This window comes from Ochotona curzoniae, unplaced genomic scaffold, assembly GCF_017591425.1.
Source record: "Ochotona curzoniae isolate NIBS_2020 unplaced genomic scaffold, NIBS_Ocur_1.0 contig_1, whole genome shotgun sequence".
Taxonomy (NCBI): domain Eukaryota; kingdom Metazoa; phylum Chordata; class Mammalia; order Lagomorpha; family Ochotonidae; genus Ochotona; species Ochotona curzoniae.
The window spans coordinates 21,882,860-21,892,589 of record NW_024464918.1 but is presented as its reverse complement, the minus strand read 5'-3'; the positions used below and the strand labels follow the sequence as shown (position 1 = coordinate 21,892,589).

General features: G+C 36.7%; 1 long non-coding RNA gene across 1 annotated transcript; it reads right to left on the bottom strand.

Annotated features, from left to right (window-relative positions):
- Positions 1–1,164: 1,164 nt before the first annotated feature.
- Positions 1,165–8,863, bottom strand: LOC121153394. Its single transcript, XR_005883393.1, has 4 exons — positions 8,825–8,863; positions 7,996–8,105; positions 1,613–1,939; positions 1,165–1,216 (listed from the first exon to the last, which is right to left on the bottom strand). It is a non-coding gene; the product is annotated as an uncharacterized LOC121153394 (long non-coding RNA).
- Between the last annotated feature and the right edge of the window lie 867 nt (positions 8,864–9,730).

Here is a 9,730-nt window from a genome sequence, read left to right as displayed (position 1 = left end):
AAATAAGAAAATGGAGACAGTAGCATACTCTATCTTGTGAATTTCCCACATTTATTCGTAGCAGAAGCCTATGCAAATTGTGTGCTGATACTAGTGACAGGCGATTAATCAATGAACATTCTTGGGACACTGAAATCTTAAGTACAAAAAATTACTACAATACAGAATATTCTGAGCCCGGCATGATAGCGTAGCCGCAAAAGTCCTCGCCTTGAACGCGCCAGGATCCCATATGGGCACCAGTTTGAATCCCGGCAGCTCCACTCCCCATCCAGCTCCTTGCTTGTGACCTGGGAATGCAATCAAGGACGACACCTGGCTTTGGATTGGTTCAGCTCCAGCTGTTGCGGCCACTTGGGGGGTGAACCATTGGATGGAAGATCTTACTCTCTGTCTCTCCTTCTCTTTGTATATCTGCCTTTCCAATAAAAATAAATAAATCTTAAAAAAACTAGAATATTCTGCAATTTTAAAATTCACATTACCTATAAAAATATTCTTCTGTACTATTATATATTCCACCAAATTCTGTAGTGGCTTTCTTTTTCCACTTTTTATCATGATTATTCCATTTCTACTACAAGACAGTCTTGCCAAAAAAAAAGCTAGTATTTACATTACACTTCTGCAACACATTCTCTTAATGTAATATTTAGACATTAATTTGTATATCAGTCATTACCATTTAATTATAATGTGAATGCTGTATCTGATTCTCATAATAGTCTAATCTGAAAATCAAGAATACAGTGGAACATCAAGAATGATAATTTGTCAGCTGACTATTCAATGAGGTCTCTTATACGAGGCTTTGACCTAAAAGAATGATCTAAATACTAGATTTACAAGAAATGCCAAGTATAAAGAATCATTTTCGGCACACTTGACATTTAACCATCTTTAGATGGCTAAATTCATTTAACTATTACAGCTAATGTAGGTAATGAAAGAAAAGTGATCCACAGCTGAAATTTGAAAAGGACATTTCAAATTGTCCTGTCTTATTTCGCCAGCTGACAGTACGCAAAACCTAAAAGACAATACTGTCCAATCACTCATTAAAACAAGGGCTTGTTCCATTTAATGTATGTAAACTGCTTCATGGACAGATGGAAGATATACTCACCACAATGTAGAAAGAATGTCAAGGAAATGATGAAAACTGCTGTGATCCATGGTGAGAAGAAAGGCATTGTAGCAAGTCTGTGGAAGAAAACTTTAACAATGTTTATAGCACAAGAATCAGTGCTCCTTGTCCACAGCATTCTCTCTCACAGTTGAAAGAACCATTCAACTCCACCTCCCTTCTCTCCCCTCCCTCATGTTCTCCCCATCCTCAGATACTAAAGCACACATCATGTGCACACAGGGCCTCCTAGAAACTTAGAGAACCCCAGGAAAAGTCTCCTGGAACATTTACAAAGGAGTGGCTTATGCTCCCCATTCTCTGGGTCAGGCCACAGACCATCTCCCACCTGTAAGGAAACATGCACAGTAGAACCTCAGATTTTACTCAGAAAGTCACAACAGAACTTTGCAAAGAAAGGACATGAAGGTTCTCACAGCAATGCTGGAAGCCAGAGCACTGCTCTCCATATGCCTCCTGACCTACCTGGAGGTGGAGCGCAGTGTAGTGTGTGGACAACAGCTCCAGACACTGTGTGTTTTATTCACCCTTTCTTCTCAGTCAAGTACATGCAGCTCAAGAGTTTCCTTGGTTGGTTTGTTGGTGTGGAGATGCAAGGGATAAATGGGCTGCCCAAGGGCAGATAGGAGAGCGATATTTTCTGTCCTTCGTGGAGGTCACAAAGCATCTCATAAGAAATATTTCTCCTATTTCTCAATAGATCTGCCCTTAGCCAAAGGTTTGGGACACGTTGATCTCAGCGGATGCATTCAAAAATCACTGGTGAGAGTGGAGAGGTGCTAATTATAGATCCTATTATAGAAAAACAAAGAAGAAGTAAATGCTGTCTAACTAACTGGGTATGAATGAATGTCCAAGAGAATAAAATTAATACATGTAGAAAATACATATGAAAAATTCTACATGGAGAAGTGCCTAACCTGCTAGGTCAGAAACACATCAGACTTAATGGAGATTGGATTCCTCTTGGATCTCTGAGCTGAGTTAAACATAGAGTTACATAAATTTGCAATTCCTAATGTAGAGTTCCAATGATCCTATCTTGTAAAAATAAGTTGCAGGGCCTGGCGCAATAGCCCTGGGGATAAATCCTTGCCTAGCATCTGCCAGTCCCCATATGGGTAGAGTTCGTATCCCATCTGCTCCACTTCCACCAGTCTCCCTGCTTGAGACCTGAGAAAGTCATTGAGAGGGTCTACAGCCTCAAAACTCTGCACCCAAGTGGGAGTCCCAGAAAACTCCAGGCTCCTGGCTTAGAATTGATTCAGCTCTAGCTGTTGCAGCCATACGGGATGTGAACCAGCAGATGAAAGATCTTTTTTTTTTCTCTCTTCTTCTCTCTCTAAAATTGCCTTTCAATAAAAATAAATAAATCTTTAAAAATACTATATCTCAAAGTCAAAATAAGGAAGACATATTAGATAGAGAGCTTTTACTCACACGAGCACTATCCCCAGTGAGTGAATCCTTTGTTTGCGCATGAGGCCTAGGTGATGGAGTATCCTTGCCAGCATATTCAGACATTCTTACGTGTGTGAAAGTGAATCATCAAACATACAACATAAATGAGATCAGCCAGTGTGAAAGCATAGAATTTGTGTCTGATTGAATAAAATGCAGCTTCTATTAGAAAGCCTGTGAAACATGCAATACTAGACCTGACCAAATGAGATTGCTTAAAAATATACTAGGTATTAAAAATATATAGCAATGTCTAATTCAGTCATAATATTCTTAAACTAAAATAATTCAAAAACAATGTATCCACATTATATCAAGAATAAAAGAAACATTCCTGCTATAAAAATTATTTCAATGAGATATACAACATTTTTTTTTAAAAAAAACTATTTTTATCGCAAAGACAGATTTACAGAGAGAAGGAGAGCAATGAGAGCAATGAGAGTAAAAATCCTCCATCTGCTAGTAAACTCCTCAGTTGGCTTCAAAATTGGGTGATAATCAATCCAAAGCCAGGAGCCAAAGATTTACCATACCTGGGGAGGGTCCAAAGACGTTGGGCCGTCAGTCACTATTTTAGTATACTTTAAGTTGAAAAGAAAGCAGAGCTGTCGGGACACAAATTGGCACCATATGAGAGGCTGGTACTAGGGAGGCAGAGGTTTGGCCAATAGAGCCAATTCACTGGCCACTAAATCCCGTTTTGTGTAAGGTACTATTCAAAAACTTAGTATTTGTCCATCTCTTCATTAAACATCTCTTAAATTTTATGCATGCTAATTACATTCCATTTGATGAAACAAGTGAGAATGCATGGTAAGAAAAATAATAACATCACTCACTCCAACAAAATGAGATTTAGGTAGTTAATACAGTTCCAAACAGGTAATTTGAACATAAATGATTCACTAAATAATCTTGTTACCATACATGTATGCTGTCCTCATAAAGAGAAACATTTTTTTACACCAAATTTTCCTTTTGTTTTCACCAAACTTGGCTACAGGGATTCAGAAGAATGACTTTCCCGTTATATGGCACGACTTAATTGCTATGAAACACTTCCCCACTGTCAGCACAGGAGATGGCCCAGACTCATCTTGTTTATTTCCTCGCCTAGTACTAAGTACCCATTTCCCCACACTTTCGAAAGAAAGAGAAACCAACATCTCTGCATTAGGAGTGCTCATGGGCTCAGGATAATTCATTCTGCAGCCTCTCAATGACAGACAAGTTAATAAGCGTAGGTACCATGTATTTCCAGTGGACAGGCAAACAATCCAAGTCCACTTTGGTAAAGGGTGTCTTTGGCACAGGAGGCTCCAGCAACCCGGGATCCTAACTCAGAACAGTTCCCGCGTTCAGTTTCAATGAAAGGGAGACTGTCGTCTACATATGAAGAGATCATGCAAACAAACATCCTCTTTCCACAAATAAGAAGGTGCTATTTACTCTGCAACCCTTCAGGTCACCCCTAGGAGTGTGGCTGTAGCTCAAGAAAGCACTCTTGCTTTCCAGGGTTTTCCTCAAAAACAGGATCTGGTCTTTCTGAAAGGAATCTTGTACACCAGGACTGCCTCCTTACATTTCACATATGATTACTACAGGTAGTGAACACAGAGCTAAAGTGTCCTGCAGAGTCCTTATTTTAGCTTTTCTCCTTCATCAAGTAGATCTGTTAAGGTTTCCTTCTTGATCTGAGAGTGGAGAACTTGCACGATCCACAGCCATGAAATGTGGTGGTGGTGGTGAGTGGGGGGAGGGGGGAATGTGTGTTCTTCCTGAAGTGCTTAAAGCAACTCATGCAAGATGCTCACAACTAGTTCTTCACAGAGCTTCTCTCCCGAGACTGGAGAAAATTTGATCTGATCAATCTAAGTGCAGTGTGGAGAGAACAAAAAGATAATATCAGCAATTACAGATCACTAGATAGGAACAGAAAGCTTTCCAAGCAAGTGATCCAAAATGTGTAAGGGAATCAAAAAAGAACAACAGCAACCAAAAAAAAAAAGGGAGGGGAATTGCCATAAGATGTGAACTTAATAAGTATTTCTACACTAGACCAGTAGATTTAATAGAGGTTCTTTCTTATAAGTTTAATCTTTTCTTTTGAGGTAAGCAATCATTTAGCAATTATTATAAAACATTTATACGACTATACTGCCCAATAGTGTGTTGCAATATCATTTAGAATAAATAGCTACTAAATTATGCTATTTCCCATTGTCTTAAAATTTAGAAAATGATTTCTTGGATTTATCATGAACTTTTGTGTTCAGTTTTAATATTTTTCACTAGAAGCCAACCATAAATGATTAAACAAGCTAATAGGGTTACAATTTTTTCCTTCTTTATTTCAACATTGCCATTTAAAATACCACTTCATTTGTAGAGCTCAAAATTAAATTATTGCTGTTTAACTCCTGCATAATGTGTATTCTTCAATTTTAAGGTAAAAAACAACAATGATTTATTATCCTAATAGAAAACTAATACTGTGTTCAGATCTTGGATGGTAGCTATTGATAATAGAGGACAAAAAATTGTTTATCTGTACACTGATGTGCATTTCTTGGTATGTACACAGTCTCAATAAAATAGTTAAATTAAAATAACTTTCATGGAATATCCTGATATTGGTTCAAGTAATGATCTTATTTCATTTGGTGGCTAGTAGTTCCTTGACACCCAGTGTGTCACATCCCTTTAGGAGTCCCTACGAAAATCTAAGTTGAAATTGATGTACTTAATAGTCATATGATCCTCTCCAAAACTCTGGTCTATGGTATTTTGGCAGTATAATTTAGAAACTGATAATAGACAAAGAGCAAAATTTGCAAAAGCTCATATAGCCAGAACAAAAACTGACCACAGATTTCCACATGGGCAAGCAGTGGGAAAAATTAAACTCTCAACACAGTGTTCTGGTCATTGTAATGGTTGGGGGTTTCCCCAGTTGAGCTGTTCTCCAATTCTCTATTAACACTGACTGGATATCCTGCAATTCCATACAGTCTGACACTAATTGAAGTTGCTGTGACCCTCAGCATCAAAAATATAAGCTCAACTCCAGAAAACTGTCCCCACTTCAGATGCCAATCACAAGCAGTACATGCCAGATTATCCATAATTTATGTTGGACTTGGCTACAAAGCACAGATTGCCACAACCTCCTTATGAGGTCTGAGTACCTACTAGAGAAATTCATACAATTAGGGCAGCATGCTACTTACTTACAATGACTTGTTTGTTAGAAGAAGAACCACTTGAGAACATCAAGATACAAAATACACCAAGGGCACGGATTGGAAGAAGATGTGTGGAGCTTCTACGCTCTCTCCAGACACCCTCAAGAGATAGAGTCCTTGCCACCCATAGGTGAGGGTCATAATAATTCCAGTCTTATTTCTCCAGCAGTCCACCACTGGTCATTGGTCATTTGGAGAATAAATTACTTGGTGGAATCTGTCTGTCTCCCTCCATCTCAAATAGTTTAAAAAAAAAAAAAGTAGAAGGAGGAGAAATTTCAAGGTAGCTAAAGACATATCCTATCTCTGTAGCCTAGTAGCTAAAGTTATCGCCTGGCATGAAGTAGGATACCATATGGGATCAACTTTTGATCTGGTGTCCTGCTTATGGCTTAGGAAGGCAGTAGATGGTGACCAAAAGCCTTTGGATTTGGCTCCTGTGTGGGATACCCGGAAGAGGCTCCTGGCATTAGAATTGCTCAGCTCTGGCCCTTTGGCCACCTGAGGAGTGAACCAGGTGATGAAAGATCTTTCTGTTCCTCCTTCTCTCTATAAATGTGACTTTAAAATAAAAATAAAATCATTGTGAAAAAAAAACATAAGAACATAGAACACATGAAAAAAGTTGAAATGGAGGGATAAAGAGCAAATTAAACAAGGTCTCCACATCAGGCACATAGTGTTGCAAGTTACTATTTGTAGTTTATAATCCAACGAATCTTACTTACAAAAAATTCACACCATTTAAAAAAAAAAGAAAAGAATTTATTTGAAATGTAGAGTTATAAGTGCTGGGATAATAGACACACAGACAGAAAGTTAATCCACTGTTTCACTACCCAATGCAACAGTAGCCAAGGATGCGTGGGTCTAAAAGCAGAATCAAGAAGCTTCTTCTGAGTCTCTCCAAGTTCTTGGGTCATTTTCACTGCTTTCCCAAGATAGAAAGAACATGAAAAAAAATATCTGAACAAACTGTTTAATATTTTATTGATAAAAATATTTGTGCTTAAAAATCATTCCATTGTATTGCCAAACAAAAAATAAGGTCATTATTGAAAAATTCAACACTGAGAACAAAGGTAATTCAGTTACAGGTTGTTAGTGTTGGAAAATTATTTACTGTCCCATGTCCCATCTTAGGTGGGTATCACACATGTGTTCATTTGATCATCGAGGAACTTAAGACACTAATTAAAGAGATTTTAGTTGATTGTAGAATCCACCATAATTGGGATTGCAAGGAAGCCACAGAAATATGTAGGTCAGTTTGGAGAACAAGCACCATAATGAACGAATGAAAATGTATCATTTTTCATTCTATAAGGAGAGGACAAAGAGAAAAAAAAGCAAATAACTGAAAGAAGATTGTAACTTCACTGAATACTGCATAAAACACTTCTCAGTAATGTTTTGAACATAAGACAATTCACAGAGTCTGTTCTCCACTTCCACTTGAGATGCAGCTCCATCCAATTCCTTTTACATGGACCAATCTGGGAAAACCTAGCCCTTCCTTCAACCTAGTTCTGATTCTATCTTGGGAATTGCTCATTCATTCACAGAAGAGGAAAGGAGTAGGATTTGTTTGAGTGGATCTCCAGGGGAAAGTCAGTTTGCATATAACATACACAAGAGTTTAACAGGAGGAAATACTTGTGAGTGAAAGCCACAGTGTGATAGACAGGAATGCTGGCAGAACATTTAGCAGTAAACTCTTTAAGATTGAAGGAAATAGGAAGGAAGATCTGCTGGAATGTTCTAGAATGGACTAAGAAGGACTGAGAGTTGTCATCAGATTAGGAGGGAGGAGTTCTCTTAGTACTAGGGGCCCAATGTGAGGGATTTCTGAGTTCTGTAGTCAGCAGTAACTAGCAACAATCACACTAAGTTAAATTAACTGGTTTAAATAAAATACAGGTACACTGAGAAGTCAACTACACAACTTCTGACAAAATTGCTTTTAGAAACAAAACTTCAGGAAGAAGTTAAAGTGTGTTGTGGTTTCTATGAATACAGAGATACAATACATTCTTTTGAATCTTTCTCCCAGGGGAATAGAAACATGGTTTTTATTATCATTTGATGAGGCTTTCTTTATTTCTGCTGAAGAGTTGCAATTTAATCTGTGATTCTTACCGCTTTGCACTGCAGAACCAACATATATTGTAATAAGTCTGGCCATTGCTTGCACAGATTCTATCAATATTTTTGTTGCAAATGCTTACTGAATATGATTCACAATGTGGCTATTGAAAACAAAAAATGTTTTGAACATATTAGATAAAAAATGTTTAATGATTTTTCATTCTTCATACAAAATTCCAAATACAGAAGAGGAAAAATTAAATATGGTTTCAAAGCTTATCAATAAAAACCTAGGAGCCCACAAGACAGCTAGACATAACATTCTATTGCTATGCTGAATAAACCCAATATTACTCTTACAAAAAATTAGCAGCAACTGAACCTATAATAACACTGTGTGCATTGCTTACATGCCTTAATTTTGTTTAAGTACTTTGGTCTTTACATAGTTGTTTAGAAATAGAACTTATTGCCTTTCATCCATATACTATTCCAAAATGTGAAAATATGAAAATGATAACTTTATCCATCCCTAAGTGTATAATGGGATTACTGTTTGTTTTATTCCTCTTGCTTGTTAGGGTGAACAGTTCTTCTTCAACATCCTTTCACATACATTAGATACAGAGTACAACAAGTTTATGTCTACTCGTGGAATTTTAACATAGTGGAATAGTTTCATCTTGTCATTAAAGCCCAACAGTTTTATATAGCTGAAAGATGAACTCTATAGCCTTCAGTATAATAATACCATAGGTTTCAATAGCATGCTGTTTTATATAGATATGCTTCCTTTGTTTGAGTGGGTATACATTTGTTGGTTGACATTTTATGTTAGAATTTACTATTTCAACTTCCAAATTCATCAATATAAATTTACCTCTTTGCGAACTTCTGTTATAGGGTTAAAACCGGTTTCTGCAAGCAACACACAGATGAAGAATTAAAATAGGAAGAAAATGTAAATAAGTAGCATACTCTATCATGTGAATTTCCCACATTTCCTAGTAGCAGAAACCTCTATGCACTGTGTACTGACAGGCAAGTAGTAAAGTGAACATTTTGGTAATACTAAATTGTTACATACACAAAATGAATACAAAAATGAATATCTTACAATTCCAAAATTCTCATTACATATTAAAATAACCTTTATATTTTTAGTATTCCACCACATCCTCCTATAGTGGCCTCTTTTCCCAGTGTTTAGATGATAATTTTCCTATTTGTTTTAGAAATCAGTCCAGTAAAAAAGCCAATGTTTGTATTATACTCCCTATCTAGGCTATTAATGTAATATGTAAACATTAATTAGTATTTAACTCATTAGTATTCAATTGTAACCTTGGGGGCTCTAATTCCTAACAATAACTTCATCTGAATTGCAAGAATACAAAAAAAAAAACAAATACAGTGGAACAAAAGGACATAATTTATTAAAGAGATATCAATCAGTCCTCTTATATGAGGCCTTGATCTAAAAGAATAAAGTAAATTTAGATTTCTAGAAATGTCAGAATAAAAACTCATGATTGTGTATACTTGGCATTTAATCATCATGTAATATAAACATATGGGCATAATGGTAAGCAGAGATGTTTCATCCCAAAGAAATAATAATCTAAGATCTACTGCCCAGTGTAATGACTTCTTTAGCTCTACAAAATGAAAGAAAGGTGATCCACAGCTGAAATTTGAAAAGGACATTTCAAATTGTCGAGCTGACAGTATGCAAGCCCTAAAAGACAACACTGTACAATCACTCATTAAAACAAGGGCTTGCTTC